This window comes from Grammomys surdaster, unplaced genomic scaffold, assembly GCF_004785775.1.
Source record: "Grammomys surdaster isolate TR1022 unplaced genomic scaffold, NIH_TR_1.0 125928, whole genome shotgun sequence".
In the NCBI taxonomy this organism is placed as follows: Eukaryota; Metazoa; Chordata; class Mammalia; order Rodentia; family Muridae; genus Grammomys; species Grammomys surdaster.
In genome coordinates this window covers 1403724-1421774 of record NW_021620751.1, presented here as the reverse complement: position 1 = coordinate 1421774, position 18051 = coordinate 1403724, and the positions used below count along the sequence as shown (strand labels likewise).

Sequence of the window (18051 nt, the reverse complement as noted above, 5' to 3'; positions counted from 1 at the left end):
GCACGCATGCACGCACGCACGCATGCACGCACGCACGCATGCACGCATGCGCATGTCCATAGCTCAGGGACCTAGGAGTAGAAAAACTGTAAAAGCCAGTGAGCAGGGAGGATTTTAGAAAACAGAGTCTTGTGGGCCAAAGAGAACCTCTGCACTTATGAACTCACAACAACTGTAGTTGCTGCCCAAGATCTGCCCAAGATCAAGCCAGTGAACACTCTATCTGGAGGCCAGGGCTGGGGGGGGGGGGTGTCATGATCCCCCCTCCCACCTCAAACTGAGGCAGGCGCTATTGACAGCTGACGGTTTCTTGGAGAGGGAAAGTTAGATTGTGGCTCCTGGGAGGTAAACCATGCTTCCACAGATGGCCCCACAGCTATGAGTATATAGGCAGTGCAAATTGGGTCCAGTGAGTTATTAAAGTGGAGAGGGAAAAAAAAGTCACAAAATTAAGAGGTAGTGAGGAGGTAAATGGTGAGTTGGGGACCGGGGGGGGGGGGGGAGTTGGAAAGAGCCCTGGAGGATGACTATGATCAAAATATAGTTTATAAATTCTCAAGGGGTTAATAAGCATATTGTATTTTAAAAAGTTAAAAAAAAAACTACTGGAGAAGTGATCCTGCTTTTAAGAGCACTTGCTGCTCTTCCAGAGGACCTGAGTTCAGATCCCAGAATCCATGTCAGACAGTTCAAAACAGCCTGTTAATCAGGTTCTAGGGCTTCCAGTGCCTTCCTGCCTCTGCAGGTAAGGACCCCGCCCCTGCCCAATACATGTTAGGTATCCAAAAAAGGTCATCAGTTATTTAAAAATTAGTATTGTGATTTTATGTGGGGAAATATTGCAACACAGAAGTGGCTTACTGAAATCTGTTTACCACCATGATCTAGCCCAACTATAGTTGTGTCTCTCTCTCTCTGTGTGTGTGTGTTTAAATTACCAAATATGAGACTGGAGTGATGGATCAGTGAGCACTGGCTACCCCTCCAGAAGACCTGAGTTCAGTTCTGAGCATCAGTATAGTGGCTCACAGCTGTCTGTAGCTACAGTTCTAGGGGATCTGATGCCATTTTCTAGCAAAATACTCATAAAGACAAAATAATAAAACCACCCAATATGCCTTTTTGGGTGTAAATAACGAAGTATAAGCAAAACAATAACATCAAATTTATTTTCATGTCTGACAAAACTCTTGTCAGATTATACACTTACAGGAGAAAAGCAAAGTCTTTTTTGATACACAAATAAATTTGTTATATGAATTTTTTTTAACTGCTCCAGTCAACGGAAGGGGAGTTTATTTGGTTCTGGGGTCACAGGCCAGTTATGGCCCCAGCTTTGTTTGACCTTCTTCTTGGGGCGCAGGTTTTTGGTATGGCCGCACTTCTTCTTGTGGCAGTTGTGACTGCACAGGAGTGCAGGTGTGCGTAGCACTTGCAGCAGATCATCTTGTCACAGTTGTACTTCTGGGCAAGCTGACGAAGGGATGGCTCAATGATGCCACCGCACAGACGCAGCACCAGTTGTAAAGTGGACTCTTTCTGGATGTTGTGGTTGAACACGGTGAGGCCATCCTCTGGCTGTTTGCGCCCAAATATCACCCTCTGCTGGTCAGGTGGGATGCCTTTCTCGTCTTGGATCTTGGCCTTGACGTTCTCGATCATGTTGCTGGGCTAGACCTCAGGAGTGATGGTCTTGCCTCAAGTGCCCGTCAAGGTCTTCACGAAGATACGCACGTTGGCATCTGCTGCTCAGCGGCCTCATTGAAGAGAAAGAGGACCTGCTATACGAATTCTGTTATCTTTCTAGGGAATATATTTTGTCATGAAATCTCAGTATGCCGGTTTTGCTTTATTTTTAATCTTCTTTATGTTTATTTTCTAGGGAGTGTATACCACAGTGAGGATGTGAAGGTCAGAACTGCAGATGACAGCACTCTCCTTACACCATACGATATCTGGGAATTGAACTTAGGCCCTTGGGTTTGTCTGCAAGAATCTTTAACTAATGGGCCCTGACCTTGGCTCAGTTTTGCTTTTTTTAATATTAGAAAAATAAACTTTAAAGTTATATGTATATATGTGTGTGGGTCTGCTTGTGTTTTGTCCGCAATGGTCTACAGAATCTAGAAGAGGAAATGGGATCCCCAGGAGCTGGAGTTGTAGGTGATTATAAACCACCTGTCGTGGTTCTTAGAACGGAACCTGGGCGCTCTGGAAGAGCAGCACAGGCTCTTCATCCTGGGCCATCTCCAGCGCTATGGAGACTGTTGAAACTGGGCTGATTGTATTGTGCATTACGAGATTGCCAAGAGTCTGTAGGGGAGAGGGTGTAATGTTATGCTTAGAATCTAGAACATTCCTTAAATGCACATCTTCTTCAACTGGGGACTGTTTAGGGAAGCTGTGGAACCTTTGGGGAGTGGAATCTATATGATGGAAGTAGGGCAGTAGGGGAGGGCTTTTGGATGTTACACCTAGCTAGCCCCTGGTTCTAATACAACCCTTTCTGAACCATGGCTGTGTGAAGAAGCTCCATCACATGCTCTCATCCCCATGAATGGCACTGTGCCTTCCAGCCTTCCAGCCTTGATGGGTCATCAAGATGTTGAAACTGTAGGCTGTAAATATAATTAATATGCAAGATAACTTGAATGAACTTATTTGTGTGTGATAGAGATCAAACCCAGGGTCTTATATATATATGTTGGTCAAATACTCTACCTCTGGACTCTCTATCTCCATCCCCAGCTCCGATGGATTCTTTTGTGCATATCTAAGTTCCTCAAGCTCAGACTATTGATAGTTAAGTCTTCTCATGACAGCACTGGAACCTTTGCTGTGCTACCTAACCAGACGACTGTAGCTATCTGGGGCGTTCTGGCCAAGGGGATATGAGTGGAAATGATTTCTAACACCATTTGATATTTTCCTTAAAGAAATTAGCATTTATTTATCATGGACTTCATAATGAGACTGTCTCAAATGAACAAACAAAACAAAGCAAAAAACAAACAAACAAACAAACAAACCAAAATAAGACCCTTAAAAATAAGACTCTCTGTTTTAGTTAGGGTTTTACTGCTGTGAACAGACACCATGACCGAGGCAAGTCTTATAAAGGACAACATTTAACTGGGGATGGCTTGCAGGTTCAGAGGTTCACTCCATTATCATCAAGGCAAGAGCATGGCGGCATCCAGGCAGGCATGGTGAAGGAGGAGCTGAGAGTTCTACATCTTCATCTGAAGGCTGCCAGCAGAATACTGGCTTCCAGGGAGCTAGGGTGAGGTTCTTAAAACCCTCACCCACAATGCCACACCTACTCCAAAAAGGCCAAGCCTACTCGGATGGGGTCATGCCCTCTAATAGTGCCACTCCCTGGGCCAAGCATATATAAACCATCACATCCTCCATTGACTTGTTCTTTCCTGTACCCAGGCTGGGATGCAAAAGTTTGGACCCAGAGACAAGAACTGTCTGTTGAATATGGTGAAACTTTCTTACCAGCCCAGAACTGTCTCTAGCCTATTTAATTAAACATCTCTCCTGGTTAAGTCACTATATTTTTAAAGAGATCTTGTTATGACACGTTTATACTATAAAATAATTAACATACGCACAAAATGTTAAAAGCAAGCCCAAACATCCAGGTGATTTTCTCTGCCTTGTTTGCTTTTTCCAAGAGTCCTTGTTTACATATGAACATCTATGATGTCTGAGATCTGCGGGTCAGAGTTTATACCTAATCATCTCTGTATCGCAGAGGATCACGGAAACAGCCACAGGTCAAAAGAGCATTGAGCCTAATTTCTGAAAAGTGCTAAGAATGAACATTCCGTTGGTTTTGTAACTTGGACTGACCCCATGCATCCGTCATCTCAGAGGGGCAGAGATGGAGACTCCAGTTTCCCAAAGATCCCTGGCAAAAACAGAGAGCACCATCCCACAAAAAATGTCTGCTCTGTTACTCATTCCTTTACTGATCTTTTAAAGATCAGTGTCTGGAAATTAAAGCGAGAATCACTGCCTGGTCACAGAAAGAACAGGGAACCTGAGTACCTGCCACTGTGTCCCCAATGCCTGGTCCCATCCCTCCTTCTTTGTCATGTGGCTGCTGAGCTGCTATTTTTAGAAAGGTTATGTTTTCTACTTGAGTTTAGTTCTGTCCAGACTTGAATGAAAGCCGATGTCTAAGTTGCAGTAACATTCGTGTGCTTCACCAGGACAGTGGATGCTTTGTGCAAGCTCTCTCAACTTCTCCAATCATTCTCCCTTAAGGAGAAAAGTTAGGGGCTGGAGAGACGGCTCAGCAGTTAAGAGCACTAGGTACTGCTCTTCCAAAGGACCTGGATTTGATTCCCAGCTCCCATATGGCAACTCAAATCTGTCTGTAATTCCAGTTCCGGGAGCCAACATCCTTACCCAGGCATACATGTAGGCAAAGCACCAATCTACATAAAAAATAAGATGAAAAAAATTTAAAAAGAAGACAAGTTAAAGTGCTATTTCTTTCATGCAATTAAGTAGAAACGAATTTAGTTTCATATTTCATACCAGGTGCTGGCTCATGTCTCGCTTTCTAGTCACCTTTGGGTTGACTTACTAAGATGCCTTGGAAAGCTAAACAGATACATTTTCAGAGGCTAGAGAGATGGCTCAGAGGTTAAGAGCACTTCCAGAGGTCCTGAGTTCAATTACAAGCAACCACACTGTGGCTCATAACCAGCTGTAAGGAGATCTGGTGCCCTCTTCTGGTGTGTAGGCATACATGCAAACAAAACACTGTATACATAATAAATAAATAAATAAATAAATAAATAAATCTCTTTTTAAAAAGATACATTTTTAGGTAGCGAATCCTGATTATACTCAACTAAGTTAGTTACTGCTTGACAGTCCATAGGCCATCTTTTCTTTTTTTTTTTTCTTTTTTTTTTTGTAAGCAAAACCCGTGAGCTAGAGAGCTGGCTCAGTTGTCAAGAGAATTTATTGCTCTTGCTCAGTACTTGAGTTCAGTTCCCAGCACCCACCTAAAGTGGCTCACAACCACTTGCAACTCCAGTCCAGGGGGTCTCATGCCCTCTTCTAGACTCCCTGGGAACCTGCACTCACATGTGCACAGACACATACATGTACCCATAATTTAAAACAAAATAAAGATTGGGAGTAGGGGTAAGGACATAGTCTTAGCTGTAACCAAACTTCAAAATCCCCAAGTTCAAAGTCTCTTTTAAAACCCTAGGCAAAATCTTAACCACAATACCTGGTGAAAACAGGAAACAAGGTATATATCCCCAGTCCACAAATGATACAAAGTAAACATTCCCATTCTCAAAGAGAGGAATAGAAGCTAAGCAAGAGAAGACTATGCCACAGTGAGACCTAACCCAGCAGGGCAAACAGTGAATTCTGAAGTTCCATGTCTTGCAGCAGAGGTGCATGATGTCATCCTCTGTGTGTTTAATGAACTTGCACTGCCCTTGCCTGTGGCTCTGGTACCTGTTATTAGTAATCTAACAAACTCCACCTCCACAGTCACTGGGCAACAGCCAGGTATGCTCCTCCCCACAGTTACCTGGCAACAGCCAGGTAGGCCTGCCCACTATAAAAGGGGCTGCTTGCCCCTCCTCTCTCTCTTGGCCCCTCGATCTGATCCAGTCCGTGCCTGCAGGTTGTCCTCTCCCCTCTCCCCTTCCCTTCCCCCTCTCTTCACGTGGTCATGGCCGGCCTCTACTTCCCTCTCTTCCTCTACTCCTCTCTCTCTCCTCTCGCTCTCCCACTCTCTTAATAAACCTCCCCTCGTGGAACCGTCTAGTCTGCTGTGATCTGTCCCAAGCTGCGCCGTGAAAATCCTTTTACCTGTAACACTTAGGGCCAGCCCCTTTCTCTTGATATCTGAAGCAAGTGTTTCTTGGCTCGTGCTCTCTTGAGCACTCCAGAGTTCCCTTTACAAGTTAGGCCTCACTTTGCTACTTTACACAGAGTCTGATTAGGGGCTCCTTCAAAGGAAATCTTTGACCCTGATACAAACAGCCTGGTTTTTTCGTTTTTTTTTCCTTAATATCTTATTGAAAGCTTCAGTGATTCTGTCTCTTTCAAAACCAGTGCCAAGTGCATAATGCCAGGTCTCCTACAGGCCCCGGGTTTAGTTGGTAGCTCTGCAGCAGCCTCCCAGAGCTGACACAGTTAAACCAGGACCTTTTTCTTAGGTGACAAGCACATCATCCCTGTGGGTTTTCTGTTTAAAGAACGTTTTTTCAAATGAGTTTATATTTTTACAGCTCAGAGCCTTCAGTGCATGGGCTCTCACTCGCCAGGTTACCCTTTCTATTTGTGCTAAGGCTAAAGCTCCTTAACCGCCTTTTATCAAGGGTGACAGATTGCTTGTTCCTCTGGGGCCATCTTCTGGGAGGTCAGGTGAACATGGTTTGGTTTAGGGATGCCCATGATGGAACAAGAAGGGATTTATTTGCTGGTTATTTCCTACGGACCAAAGATTTTTGCCATAAGCAATACTGTACTTCCAGGTTTCAAATACACGGGCACCCTCAGCATCGCATTGTCCCAGGAAAGGTCTGGACTTTAGACACATCACAAAGCGCATGCGTAAGATGAACCGCTGGAGGGTGGGACCCACATGTGACGGGCTGATGTAGGCGCTGCGGGCTGCTCACTGTTTTCTGTGACTTTTCCTGTGTTCTGTTCTGGGTGAGAACGAGTGGCCTAAGACCACACTGAAGCAGTGAAGATCTTTAAATCTAGATTGCCTGCCGCCCACTTCCAGTACTCTTTCCTGACACAGAGTTGTTAAAGAGGGCAAATGTTCTACAAGATGTCCGGATTCAGAATTTGTCCAGTGGCGTCTTTCTTTTTTCTTTCTTTCTTCTTTTTTTAAAATTTTCTTTATTTTCTTTATATGAGTATACTGTAACTGTCTTCAGACACACCAGAAGAGGGCATCAGATACTCTTACAAATGGTTGTGAGCCTCCATGTGGTTGCTGAAAATTGAACTCAGGAGCGGTCAGTGCTCTTAACCCCTGAGCCATCTCTCCAGCCCAAGTGGGGTCTTCATTAAGTCAGTCAGCTTGTTCTTCTGCCTCCACATGGTTCCTGTAAACCAGAAGTTCAGTATAAAGGCTTATAAACTGGGAGCCAGTGAGAAGGTTCAGCAGGCAAAGGCATGTGCTTGGTGACCTGAGTTCAGTCTCCATGGAAGTAGAGAAGGAACTCCTGTAAATTGTTTTGATTCACTATACACAATCTGCCTAGAATACTACTGATACTGTAAAGTAGGAAGTAGATTATCTTGGTCTATTAGTGATGACAAAATTGAGGGCTGGACTTTGTAATCCTGACCATAACATATAAATCTATGCCATGCTTTGTTCTTGTTTTTGAGACAGGGTTTCTCTGTGTAGCCCTTGCTGTCCTGGAACTCTCTCTGTAGACCAGGCTGGGCTCAAACTCAAAAATCCACCTGCCTCTGTCTCCTGAGGGCTGGAATTAAAGGTGTATGCCACCACCACCTGGCTCATACAGCATGCTTGAATATGAAGTATGTAAAAGAATGAATATTCACACAGTAGGAAAGGCAGCAGCTGAAGTACTGCATAGCTGACTTTGAAGACCTAAGTCTCAGTGACCAGAAGAAACTACATGACACAAATCACTGTCTAGTTGAGATCTTGGGGATAAATGACAATAAATATGACTTGATCATTTTCTTGAATTCATATCTGAACTTTTACATGAAGCATTTTGTAAATTGTATAATACCAAATATACAGAAGGTAATAGTATTTTATATAAGCATCCTGTTAGTGTGTTCTGCAGCCACTGAATTATTATTTTTTTTTAAAAATCCCTGCTTTGAAAGTTTTTGTTTTGTTTTTTAAATTTTACTTGAATGCACTGTTGCTGTCTCCAGACACACCAGAAGAGGACATCAGATCACATTACAGGTGGTTGTGAGCCAACATGTGGCTGCCGGGAATTGAACTCAGGACCTGTAGAAGAGCAGTCAGTGCTCTTAACCACTGAGCCATCTCTCCAGCTCCCACCACTGACTTATTAACAAGCATTTAGTATTTAACTAAAAAAATAATAATTTGATGGACGCGGTGGTCCACACCTTTAATTGAAACCAATTAAACTGGGGCCAGCTTAATCTGTTTAGTGAACTCCAGGCCAGCAAAAGGGACATAGGGAAACCCTGTCTCCAAGCAAAACAGCTAAATAAGTAAGTAAGTAAATAAGTAAATAAATAAAATCTTACTTTTACATGAATGTGTGTTTTGCTTGCATGTATGCCTTTATACCACGTGTGCCAGTTGACCTTGGAGGCCAGAAAGACACGGGGTCCCCTAGAACTGGAGTTATAGACAGTTGTGAGCCATCGTATGGGTGCTGGGAAATTAACTCAGGTGCTCTGCATGAGCAGCCATTGCTCATATTCACTGAGTCGTCTCTCCAGTCCCTAAAGGTCTTTTTATCTATTTCACTTAAATTTTTCTTTCATTCCTCAAGTTCACCTCGAGTATTTTGAATATCCTACCATCAGGCAACAGGTTCTTAATCCTCAGACTTGTTTAAGCATATTCACAAATGTCAGCTCCTCCAAAGCTAACCACTATACCTGCATATACATACCTACAAGTGCACACACACACACACACACACATACTGTCACTGCTGAAGTATACTCAGAGACTTTGAATGTCAGCAACACATCTCATCAGGCACCTAATGTACCATTACAAAAAAAAAAAACCGATAAAAAAGATCGTAACATATTCCTCAGAGACTTTAGCGTGAAATTACTTGGTGTGAACAAAGATGGCTGTGTGGAGCCTGAAGACACTGACTTCCTATGTTTGTGTGAAGTGCGAGTCGTGGTGTTTGTTTGCGAAGCATCACAGTCAGTAGTTCCTAAATTTAGCTACATGTCAAAAAAAAAATCTTCCTGTAATCCACTCTGAATTTACTGAGTCAAAATTCAGAGAGAAACCCTGGAAATAGTATATTGAACAAACTCTAGGTCCTAATGCGTTTAGCTGAGCCCCCTGTGTCAATCACTAGGAATCTGGGTGCTCTTTTCTCTCCTTTTGCTGGGTGCTCTTCTATTCTCTCTCATCTCTCCTTTTGCTGGGTGCTCTGTCTTTCCTACTGTCCCTTACACCAGGATGAAGGCTATCTGATAGGTCATTAACACCTTCATGTGACTTAATGTGCCGTTTCTTCAGAAATGCAAATGGTGGATTTGAAACCCTATGATAGGGTAGGGTAGGGAGGAGCTGAAGGAAGAAAGGCTTTTTTGCTCCCTCCACAAATCTCCTAGGGAATAGCTTCCTTTTACCTGTTATAAAACTGGCCCTGTGCATAAGATCACGCCTCACTATGCAGGGATGAATTTGACAATGAGGCCAAAAATGACATCAATGGGGAAATCTTAGACAGCACCTGGGAGCTTTACTTGCGAGTTACTGAATAACCAACCCCTCCATCCTCCCTCCCTCCTTCCCTCTCCTTCATTATGGCCAAAACTCAAGTGCTTTTTTTAGGGAATAGAGGTTTGCTCCTATTGGATTTGTTCCACATAGACTGGATCACCATTGCGCAGGGAAACTCTAAAGGGGATTAAGCTGGATTAGAATCTTTCAGTAATCTTTAATACATTTTCCTTCCCCTAGACTTTCTTACCCTCTGATGTTGCCAAAAGAACCTTGTTATTTCTCCTGCTGGTGACAAGAAGGATTAAAGCTTGCCCCACTAACGCCTCTGCTGGTGGCTCACTTCGAAGGCTCTCCCAGGATGCCCAAACATTTAGGAAAAGCTCTTTTCAGGATGCTTTCTGAGAGCCCTTACTGCTGTTAAAATCACTCTTCTGGTTTAGGATCTGCTTTCCCCCTGAGAGTGATTGCCTCAGCCCTCTAACTACCTCTGGTCTCTTGTCTTTTTACAGCCCTTCCTCAAATCCACTGCATTTCTAAATATAAACGTTTTTTTATATAGTTCACTTTGTACTTCAATAGGCAGCCCATCTTCTACCAAATAAAGTTCAAGTGCTTTAGACCTAGAGATTGGAGATGGCTTCCTCTGGCAGGTCACTTACCCGTTGTGACCAACACGACAAAGACAACAAACACACAGCCATGCGTGAGGCCCTTTAGTTTCCCTTCCTACTCACCAGTCCCAAATCCCTGCTATAAGCATTTGAAATTCATTGAATTCTTCAGGTTCTCTTTCGGGGAGAAAAAAATCCCTGGGCTTTGAATAACCCAGGTCTCTCCTTTTATTTTGTTAATCTTTATTTCTTTACAACCCAACTTTGAAGTCAGCTCCTTGCCATCTTCCATTTCATAAGCATGTGAAATTCCCTTTTCTTTGAAGTCCGATGGCGTCCTAAGGAAAGTTTATTACAGCAACTAATCACTAATTGCATTCTGCTGCAGCTGACTTCCTATCTGTTTTCCATACTAGACAGTAAGAACCTTGAAAGAAAAGACTGTTCTCATTTACACATTTCTCTAGTACAGTGGCTCTCAGCCTTCCTAATGCTGCAACCCTTGAATACGGTTCCTCATGTTATAGTGACTGTTAGCACGAACCCCCCAACCGTCATTACTTTTGCTGCTACTTCAGAACTGTAATTTTGCTACTGTTATGAACTGGGGTGTAAATGTCTGTGTTTTCCAGTGGTCTTCCAGGACCCCTGTGAAACGGGTGTTTGATCCCCAAAGTGGGGGTGAGAAGAGTTGTTGACATGACATCTTCTCAACCAACATGTTGAGAAGAGTTCGCTCTAGCACAGGCAGTGTGTGCATTATCATTTCTGGAAGGAATTACCTCAGAAGAGATAACCCCTGACTCCATGTCGATAAAAGGAGGGGGTCAGAGTCCCCATCTGTAAGAGAATTTCAGCGAGAGACAAAACAACCAAACTCCATGTGGGATTGCTGCAAAAGGCCAGGTCACACTGGAGGAGGGGGCACTACTGAAACACACCCAGCACACCCCATTTAATGCAGAGAGACTGACAACACCAGTCGAAGTCCATGGAGTCTACAGAGTGTCATGGATGGTGATAGCAGTATGAAATACAGTTAAGGGTCTCGAAAATTTCTGGGAACGGTCCTTACGATGACTGAGGCTCCCAACTATCTATGCTCACAAGAACAAAACAAACAAAACCCAACCTAGCCGGATATGCTGGTGCACACCTTGAATCTCAGCACTCAGAAGACAGAGGTGGGTGGATCTCTGCAGATCTTTGTAGATCAAGGCTAGCCTGATCTACATAGAGAGTTTCAAGACCTACCTGGTCTGCACAGAGCTACTTTCAGGCCAGCCAGGGTTATATAGTTAGACTCTGTCTCACACTAATCAACTAAACCCCCATAAAAAACTAATGAACAAACAAAGAAACGAAACCTAGAAGTTAGGCCTGTGGATTCCAGTGGATCCCATGCTTAAATCACGATTCAACTGTGGTTGAGAGTCACTTGCGGTTATTGTAGTAGGTAGAGGGGCTGTCCTGTCCTGAGTCTCCACAGAAGCACTAGTGGCAGCAGCCCCCATCTCCCTAATAAGGCAGGTGGAATAACGAGCCGACCTTGTGAGACTGACTACAAGGAAACATAGTGGAGTCATACACTAGCTGAATCATTGCGAAGGGTATCCTACTAAGTAAAGGTATGGCCTTTGTTTATATGACGGTGTAGATGGCTGTAAACATATTTCCTCCTGCTTCTAGTATTTGTTATAAAAGGAACCTACAAACAAACAGGGTTAAAACTACACTGTGAGATTATCCCGAAACATAGGTATTTGGGATGAAGAGATGGCTCAGTGGTTAAGCATGCTTGCTGCTCTTGAAGGGGACCCAAGCTCAGTTTCTAGCATCCATGTCAGACAGTTCAAACTAACTGTAACTGCAGCTTCAGGAGGCGCCATCCTTTCTTCTGACCTCTGAGAACACTGGCGTGTGCTCACACATACACCCATGTGAATGCATGAAAATTTAAAAATGTGTTATGTTTCTATATCTGTTGAAAAAAATGTCCTACCGAGAACCTAATTTACCGTTGGCTGTTGGCATTTTTTTTTTTTGACTAGAGATATTACAAATAAACCGTCATTCTGTTAACCATGGCGGTGCCGATCCATAACGACAGCACTCAGAACGCTGAAGTGGTTGAGCAAGAGTGAAGTCTATCTCAAAAAACCAAAACCAAACCAATTCAAACCAAAAACCTGAATCCCCCTATGTCGTACCATCCATATTCCTGACCCACATGCTGGATTTGCCAAACAGGCCTCTTGAAGTGTAACCGAGACTTGACTGTTCCTTTTCTGCAGAATTTGTTTCAAAGATAGTTTGTTTTCCTTTGATGGCAGCTGCCTTATGCCCTTTTGGAGTCAAGATAGATTATCAACAAGTAAATATTGAGATGGAATTGGAGGGAAGAAACGTTAAACATTACCATTTGACAGCGCTAAGAAGGTAATTGCCGCCAGTTAGCAGGTGAGGCGCCTCGACACTATGCTTGGCAGTTAGAATTTAGGAAAACAACGTTGAGAGAGAGAGAGAGAGAGAGAGAGAGAGAGAGAGAGAGAGAGAGAGGACTTCATCAGAACCACAAAGTTAGATGTGATACAGCCGTACGCAAATGTCTGATTTAGACTCTTATACTTTATTTTTAGGTCTGCTGTAATATTCGTTTATACTTTAGGGCGGCATAAAAGGATTTATGACAGCTTCTGCCCCGAGGAAAAGAAATTTCCCTTGGAAGCGAATTATATGGAAAAAACCCCCATCAACCTTAAGGCAGTGTTGCTAAGTTCTAGTCTGTATTGCGAAGAGGATGTTCTTTCAGATGTCCTCATGGATTTACTAAAGATTTTTAAAATTTTTTTAAAGATTTATTTATTAATTATACATGAATACATTGTAGCTGTCTTCAGACACACCAGAAGAGGGCATCAGATCTCATTACAGATGGTTGTGAGCCACCATGTGGTTGCTGGGATTTGAACTCAGGACCTCTGGAAGTGCAGTCAGTGCTCTTAACCACTGAGCCATCTCTCTAGCCCTTAAATTTTTTTAATGGATTTCATCTGTATTTTCTCTTCAGTGTCCTCTGTTCCTTCTAACACAACCTCCCCCCGCCCCCCGTCTCTTTCTCCTCTGCTTAGGAACACAGGAGCTTCAGCATGCCCTTTCATAGTTGGGTGCAAAACTACTCAGAATCCTAGGAACAGAGGACTCTCCAAATCTACACCTGAAGAAACCCTGCATGGCCATCCTGAAACGAATACACAAGAAAGTGGGAATGGCTGGCAGACACTAGAGAAGCTGAAGGTATTAGTGGTGACTATTGAGAATGGTGTCCATTGAGCACGAGTTCATAGTTCCTCTACGTTTTGTACCTGGGGATAGATAGATGGTTATAAACTACTGCTAGCCATTCTAGAAGAAACAGGAGGTGTAACCACTCAGACGCAGAACAGCAGACAGACAGCTCTCCCATCTTGACTTCTTGAACTTGGCTGGAAGATGCCATCACCCCTCATTCTGTTTTCCAGGTATCCCCAGACTGCACTGCACATATTAGTGCTGACTCAGCAGCATTTGCAGGCATCTCCGTTTTTTTGTGACTGTGACACAGTAAATCTTAGTCTCAAGAAGACGAAACGCCAGGCAGGTGACATGCCTCTGTAGGAAAGGTATCGGCTGCCAAGTCAGACAGCCTGGTTCCTGAGACCCACATGGTGGGGAAAGAGAACTGACTCTGGCAAGTAGTCCTCGGACCTCCACACGCTGCTGCCCCCAACCCTGCAAAAATAAAGAAGATACAGTTGAAAAAAATAAACATGAAATACCCATTTACTTTTTATGGAAATTATTCTGTCTCATCAGAACAGTTTCATTCAAGTAAGTATTCAACTGTTGTCTTTCCCAGAGGGCTGGTTCAATTTTAAGAAGCAGAGATGTGGCAGTATTTTGAGATGCACTAATTGGATGTCAATCATGTAAGCGCACATTTTATTCCTTCTCAGTCAGGAGGAGTCTGTGTGAGAGACCATTATATGATATATATATATATGTTAATAACGGATGTACGCAAATTGACAAAGCTGATGTTAAGACATATGCCAAGCAGCAGAGATTGATCTGAGTTTGTAGCTCTGGATTTCCATGTTTTGCCTAGAGATATCACAAATAAACCATCATTCTGCTAACAGTGGTGGTGCAGATGTGAATGACATCACTGGGGAAGCTGAAGTAGACGGGTGAAATCCTGCCTCAAAAAAAAAAAAAAAAAAGAAATCGAAACCCATTCTAGAGCAGCGGTTCTCAACCTTCTTAACGCTGTGACCCTTTAGTGCAGCTCCTCATGTTGTGGTGACCCCCAACCATGAAATTATTTTCCTTGCTACTTCATAACTGGAATTTGGCTACTGTTAGGAATTGGATTGCAACTATCTGTGTTTTCCAATGCTCTTAAGCCATCTCTGTGAAAGGGTTGTTTGACCCCTAAAGGAGTCAAGACCCACAGGTTGAGAAACACTGCTCGAGCGGAGGAGGTTTTCGCTCAGATAAAAGGGGAGAGGGTGATGTTGGTGACAAAGGCATTTCCTTGTCTTGTCCTGGAGATAACTGGCAGCCTCAATTCTTAAGGCTCTCTTGCATTCATTCAACGTAATAAACTTGCTTTAATCTTGGACGTTGGCTAGCACCTCCACCCAAGGTTGCAGAGATGGGCACCATTTCTTTACAGCGTTTGACTTCGAGACTTTTCCTGTTGCCACTCCGGGCTTGTTGCCCTGTGTGGCTCCGGACTTTTAGTTTCTTTCAAATGCAAACAGGGTTGTGTATGGGTGGGGGAGAGTGTCCTTTGAGATGAACTCAGCTTCATTACACATCAGAGGAAAAGCAAGCTCACCTCTGGAATGAAAGGGCACAGACAATAAAATGAACTCTTTCTTTATTAGCAACCAGAGCAATTATCCCCTTCTACCTCCCCCCCTCTTATAATAACGTGTTCTGCAGAGCTGGGGAGGGGGGTGTTTTCTCCTTATTCTCCTCCAGCTAGCGTTTCCATCAGTTTATTCTCGCTTTACCTGCAAAGCGGTTAAGGAAGTAGGGCGACAACCTGGCCGTGTTACACTTAAGAGACTGCTACCGTAGACCAGAAGACAGTGTTTTATGAGTATCTTATAGATAAGATGGCTGTGCTCTCTGTTAACGGTTATCTCTGTGCCTGAGCTTTGATGTCTGCCTCTTCGTCTTGCTTGGGACTCCAAGCCAGCCTGGCTGTTCCAGGTTACTCAGTCCTCAACTAAGCCTCTCCCACCTTCGCTCTCACAGTATCACATTTAATCCAATCAGAACTCAACTTTTGACCTGTACTTCCTGGATTGCCTCACCTTCTATTTCTTCATCTCAGCTTTGTTCTGATCTCTGACGTCATATCACAAACAATTATGAAAAAGATGTCCATAGACTGGAGAGATGTACCAGGGATTAAGAGTGTTTGCTAGGAGTGCACCCTCTGGACCTCCTTCCCACCACCCCCAGGGCTGTTTATAGTGGGGGTTTTGAAAATATGTTTTGTTTGTGTCTTTTTTTTTTTTTTGAGACAGTATTGCTCAGCCCCGGTTGGCCCACAAGTTGCTATGCAGTCCAGGCGGCCCTTCAACTAAGAGATCTCCTGCTTCTGCCTCCTGAGTGCTGGAATTAAAAGCATGTGCTACAATCAAATTTTAAAGTCTAGTGTTTCGAAACTCTGTTAGTTTCAACTTACAAAACTTGTTATTTTCTGTGTAAATCTACTCATAAGCCCATGTCTCTGGTATTTCACCCGTGAAAGCTTTGAATAGACGAGGCACACATGCCACTGTACCTGGATGTTTGTTAGAGAAAGGAATAATTCTCCAGCCTCTTTTCTCCTTTATAATCCTCCCAACTTCCTCTAACCAAGAAGGTTTTCTATTTGGATCCTTGCCTTTATTACTGATTAAACACTAAAAGGTAGGCTGGGTGTAGTGGTCCATGCCATAATCCCAGCAATTAGGAGGCAGAGGCAGGAGAAATCTTGTGAGTTGGATACCAGCCTGGTCAACATGGGAAGTTCCAGAACAGCCAGGGGTTAAAAAAAAAAAAAGCTATAAGCTGTTTATGTATTTTAGTAATTTTGGGCTTTAATATTTTAATTTATACATTTTTTAATGCTTGCTGTAACTTTTTTTTTAAGTTTGGTTTAAGTTTGGGTTTGATGGGTCAGTGGGTAAAAGTACTGTGTAAAAATGACAACCTGGGTTCGGATATCAAGCAGCAGTGTAAAAGCCAGGTGTGTCAGTATACATCTCTAACCCCAGTGCTGTGGAGGTAGAGAGACTCTGGGGAGTGTCGCTGGACAGCTGAGTCAGTGGGAAGGGTGCACTCTGGGTTCAGTGAGAGGCCCTGTCCAAAAAATAAGGTAGAGAGTGACAGAAGAAGACACGTGGTGACCTCTAGCCTCTACGAGCACACACACATACCGGAAAGAAAAAAAAAATTAACAGAAGCAGAATCCGCAGTAACTCTACAGGTGTGTGCTCTGGGATGATAATCAGCAACAAAGGGGTCACCCATTTTCTTTCTTGAAATAAAAACATAATAGGGTCTGTAGAGATGACGGAGTGGGTAAAGCACTTGCTGGTAAGGCCGACTGTGAGACGCAGCCTGAGACACACATGGAAGTAAGGAATCGACTCCTCAGTTATCTTCTGACCACAGAGCGCTTGCCACCTGTGGGTCTACCTGACACAAAATAAATACACAGATGACATACAAAAAAGAAACATTGAATAGAACCTGGCTGGGAATATATAGCTCAGTGGAAGATTTCTTACCTAGGGTTTGGGAGGCATCTCTGGTCCCCAGCCTGGCAAATGATGGAAAAAACAAAACAAAAAAACCACCCCCAAAACCTCTAGGGAAGTGGTTCTCAACCTGTGGGTCGGGACCCCTTCCACGGGTATCTACTCAGACCATTGAAAAGACAGATAGTTACAGTTCATAATAGCAGCAAAACTGCAGTTATGAAGTAGCAATGAAGATAATTTTATGGCTGGGGGTCACCACAACATGAGGAACTGCGGTAAAGGGTTGCAGCATTAGGAAGGTCATTGGTCTAGGGTTTCTGTGTCACAGACGAAAAGAATGAGGAAGAGCCTCTTCTCTTCCACATTTCAGGTATAAAACGAACAAACCGATCAGGTTTGGCACTGGGGCAAAGGTGAAACACCGGGCAATGTAGGCAATTTCTTTACTGCTGGAAATTGAACAAGAATTGAATTTCGAAAAATTTGAACTGCTAAAATTTTCCATTATAGAGAACCTTTTATTGACCGCCTCACCCCCACGAGGAGATTGGGGTAATCTAGGTGATTACTCTGCCACCAAGCTACACTCCTGTCATAGAGATCCCTCCATATCCCACCCTCGCCACAATCAATCAACCTCTCCTTCATATTTTTACTCTAAGAAGTCCCATTTGTATTTATTTATTTATTTTTGCCTTTGACGGGTCCCGGCCACAGGAGAAAACTGCACAACCACTCATTCATTTATTTGCAAATCCCTACACCTCCGCTTGCGACTATATTGTCTCATTAAGGAAGGCTTTATTTTATACATGATATTACACATAGAATATAAAATCAGTGCTTCCGTTCAAAACAAAGTTGGCCTTCTGCACGTATTTCGAGGTTGAGGGTACCAACGACCCCTCAGCGTCGTCCCAAAACGTTTTAGAGCTACGTATCACATTCCTTCCAGAAACACTTTCCGGCCTCGGTTGTCCGAGCCCGGCAGACCTCAGCTCTAACCTGAGCAGGAAGGAGGCCAAGAAGGTTCACTTCGGAAGGTCTCAGGTCACCCTGTCCGCACCCTTACCGGGCGGGAAGTCCCGCCCCAAGGGCGGAGCCGCTCGCTCCCCTCCGCCTCCGAACCTGGTCTCAACCCCGGGTGCGCGCGGCGCATGTGCCCGGTGTCCCCTCCCCC

The 18051-nt window shown here is 43.8% G+C and overlaps 1 pseudogene; it reads right to left on the bottom strand.

Annotated features, from left to right (window-relative positions):
• Positions 1–1279: 1279 nt before the first annotated feature.
• LOC114608642 lies at positions 1280–18030 on the bottom strand (annotated as a pseudogene).
• Positions 18031–18051: the final 21 nt, after the last annotated feature.